This window comes from Pseudopipra pipra, chromosome 9, assembly GCF_036250125.1.
Source record: "Pseudopipra pipra isolate bDixPip1 chromosome 9, bDixPip1.hap1, whole genome shotgun sequence".
NCBI lineage: Eukaryota > Metazoa > Chordata > Aves > Passeriformes > Pipridae > Pseudopipra > Pseudopipra pipra.
This window is the reverse complement of record NC_087557.1, coordinates 12,332,629-12,336,869: the sequence shown is the minus strand read 5'-3', so window position 1 is coordinate 12,336,869 and position 4,241 is coordinate 12,332,629.

The following is a 4,241-nucleotide window of genomic DNA, read 5'->3' as shown; positions in this document are numbered from 1 at the left end:
ATTGCCCTTAAAATATACTGTTTTGATGAACTATCTTGTGGATAAATTCATCCAAGGACAGTGAAGTAAAATAAGCAGTTTCAATGAGTGATAAGCAATTTTAAAAAATATATTAATTTTTAGAACAATTATTTTTAAACATACAGATTTAAAGTACATTGAATTTATCAACTTGTGCTTTCTTCAGTTCACCTATGACACTAAATCCAAAAAACAGTCACGTTGGATTTCTTGCTGAGTGTGCCTATTTTATGGCTGCTGCTGCAATCCAAAATTAGTACTTTATTTAGTATCAGCACTTTCTGGAAAACAAACACAAAGTTGATGGTTATTTTTAAGAATGTGCTGCATCACACATTTAGAAAATACAAATAATACCAGCAAACATGAATGAGATGTACCTTACAGAGTGTCACAGGAAACAGAAATCTGACAGAACAAAGATCTTCCTATCACCAATAACTAGAAGTTGGACCTGCTATTGTTTATTTAAAACATAGGGAGAACTCTGCTTCCTGTCACTATATGTGTATTTTGCTTCATATACAACATGACCCCTGACTTATAATAGACATTGGAGAACTCCTTGGTTTCCATTCAGTTTAGCCATTAAAGACTGAACCTGCAGAAGGTTCAGCCAACATCCACACTACTTTAAAAGGATTTGACACATCATCAGAAAAAAACAAAACGTGAGTTTCCTTGAATTCTACACAGAAAGCACTTGAATGGCAAAAAAAAAAGAAAAACACAGAAACACTGTTAGGTCAGATATTGGTCTGTGGACAGTTCTGCTCCTTGTTGCTGACACAGCACATGGCAAAACTCACAGCTGCACCAGTACTGCCTCAGCCCTACTGTAGCTTTTAGGGATTTTGAAGTCTGAAACCTGCCATCAGTTCGCCAAAGTGCAGAGCCAACTGGAAAACTGCCTGGTAGAGTTCCCACAAAGGAAAAAAAATGTGTGAATCCCGTAGAAATGAAAAAAGAAGAAAATACAAAATAAAGGCTGGTGTTTAATAAAGCAGCAGTAATCCATCCATAATTAAGGACAAGGCTCATGATCTGCCATGTCTTAATATAAGCTGGAAGAATGGTAGTACCGATTGGGTAACCTACGGCATCCGTGTATTTGATGCCAACAGGAAGATCAACAACTAGGTTTCCAAATGGAACTAGAGTTTTTCACATGTTGTTGAGAGAAGGAAAAGATTTTTTTAATTTGTTATAATTTCTTCCAAATTTTATTCCTAAGTCCTTTCAGTTAGCCATTTTGGTGATGGGGGCTTTTTATGTTTTCCATCTCTTGGCAAGCATCATTTTTCCCATTTAAACTTGAAGTATGTCCTCCCAGCACACTGATATGAAACACAGGAGCTAAAAAGGACTCCTGAATCATCAAATAAACAATAAAGCAGGAGCTGGCAAATTCAGTGCATCTTGAAATGGAAGGAAGATGTCAAAAATAATTTCTGTTAAATTAATTTTTTTTCTTATTTTTAAACAGAGTGCCACGTAAAAAGGAACTGATTTTTCACTCTTTGCTAGTCTAAGGGATATTTGTTTTGCTACTACTGGTTGTTCTAATAGCCTTCTAATAGGTTCTTCGAATTTGCAATTCCACTAATATGCACCTACTTCTCTGCACACTTTTTACAAACTTCTGAACTTCCTCCACTAAGCCTTCTGTCTACAGATGATTGCCTCTCTTCTAGCTTCTCTTGAAGCATCTCTGATAAACTTCCTGTTTTCTTGACAGTATTGACTGTCCATTATCTCATTTTCACCTCCAAGTAGGTGTCTTGCTCTCCATTCCTTCCGAGCCCATTTTCTCCTCTTTGTTCCTACTCCTCTGCTCTATTTGTTTTCCTGCTTGTTCTTTAACACTGTCCTGGTAGGACTGCAGCTCTATGAATTGGCTTCACTGACCTTCCTATGTTATTTTGCAAATGTGTAAGCATTAAAATTCTGTAATTATATCGAGTTTTTAATGTCATCTTCCTCATCCTTTTTTTGCAGGTTTCCCAGGAGTTCCTCAAGTGCCTCCCTAGCAACTACTAACGCTGTAGCTTTCCTAGCATTTCCAAATTAGTGACATGCTCGTCCATGACTCTTACTGTCACATTAATGACATATGAACTCTGAAGGAACAGCATGGTATTCTTTGGTTACCTTCTGCCATGATAAAATACTAATAAATCAGTTATTTTTTGCATCTGTTTTGTGACAGATGCACATTTGTGTAACTTGTACAGCAATCCCTCACCTCTGAGCCAACAACTATTGAACTCCTCTAAAAGAAGTACTCTTTCTTCAGCAAAAGACCTTGGTTCAAACATTGCATGCTGCAATGCAGGCCCCTTCATTGCATAAGCAAAAGATACTAATGAAAAAGCCTAGAGGTTGGTTTTACTACAGATGCAAAGTTGTTTGGCTGACTGGGTTTTATTCACTTTCAAATGCTGAGATCTTTAAAGTCACTATTAAATTAGACCTCCCCAACCTTCCAAAGCTTATGGATATTTTTGTTTATTTGTTTTGTGTTTTAATAACTTTGACATTCTTCTAAGGAATTCTTAAGCTTAAACTGCCTACTTTTATCTTAAATAGTAATTACTGGTTAGGATTGCCTTATAATTTTAATAAAAACTATATTAATATTATCTTGTCTAACTTTCATTTCTGATAAAAGCACAAATGGAGGAATTACATATATTACTTAACTAAAAACTAGTAAAACATAATTGTGCTCTAAAAACTGAGATCAGGGAAACTGACATATCATAGTGAGAATATGTTTATTTTATGTCTATAAATACATACAAATATAAAAAATACACATAAAAATTTTACATATTTTTTATGCATATAAAGATAACTTAATGAGTGTCTTACAGATATTTGCTTGAGTGTCTTACAGATATTTGCTTGAACGAAATTTCTGCTTTGGCAGTGCAGGTCCCTTCACCTCTATCCTTAAAAAAATCTTTAAAGGAAAATTTAATGAGTGCTTTAGGGTATTTTTTTTTTCCCCTCTAGCTTTCTTGACCAAATCAGATGAGTGTGTTGGTTTCCTGTAACTGCAAACATGCAGTACATAGCTTATCTACTTCCATACGTAATACCATATTTGAACAAAAATATCTGAGTATATGTTTAAAAAACACAAATATGTTTAAGTTATGTTGCGGCAATGATGCACAAGCTATTTCTCACAGTTTCATCTGTGTAGCCAATCTTAAAGGCATTTTACATCTGCAATTTCTTCATGTCTATATGCTTACATTTAAGCCTGCTAGTGCTATTTAAAAAAAGCTAATTAATTGTATCAGTGGAAAGCCTGTTCTCTCCCTAATTCCACTTCAGGAATTCTGACCCTGTTGTTGCTGATATCTATTAAATTCTAGAAGCTTTTTAGACCAGATGACTTGCACAGCTTCATCCTGTTCACCAGCAGAACATGATCCCTTTGGACCATAGTGCCATCTAGCTTCTCTTTTCCTGACCACAGTAATTCCATGTGCTGAACACAGTTCTGTGATGTAGCAAAAGGAGGGCCAGGGAACCATTGTTAACAGAAAAAATGGTCAGGTTAGTCTTGACTTTGTCCAGACATACAGCTGAATAAGGGGAGCCTGACAATAAGCTCCTCTTCGATCATCCAATCAAAAAATGTGAGACAAAAGTATGCATTTTCCTTCGGAATAGGTCTTATTGCTTCCCTTGAAAATGGAAAATGAAGATCCATCCTGATGATCTAGGCAAGCTACCACTGCCTTTGCAAAAGCTCTAGCACTGTACCAATACTAACACTCACTTCCCGGGATATCAAGGATGGCATAGCTAAATCCTCTCACTTCGCTGAAGGCATTTGTCTCTTAAAGAAACATCTCTGCTTTCACACGAGAAATATGTGAAAAGACTTGGAAAATTCCCTGAGTTGCCAAGAAAGGAAAATGGCTAGAGAAAGTAACTTTTCCTTCACGTGATGCAGGGTGTGTGTGTGGGTGTGTGTGTAATGGATTTCCTTGTATACAACTGGAATCTGAGACCCCCTTAAAGATGCCTGGGTCTCATTTGCCTTTGCAATACACACAGGACCTCCTATATACAAGCACACAACAAATCCAGTCCCCTTAACAAAGGTGCAACCTCATAAAAAGGGCCGCAGTAGTAGAACAGTTAAAGTCTCTTCCATGTCTGGGTCTGACTCATGTCCTTGGCAGCTTCTGGTGACCAGG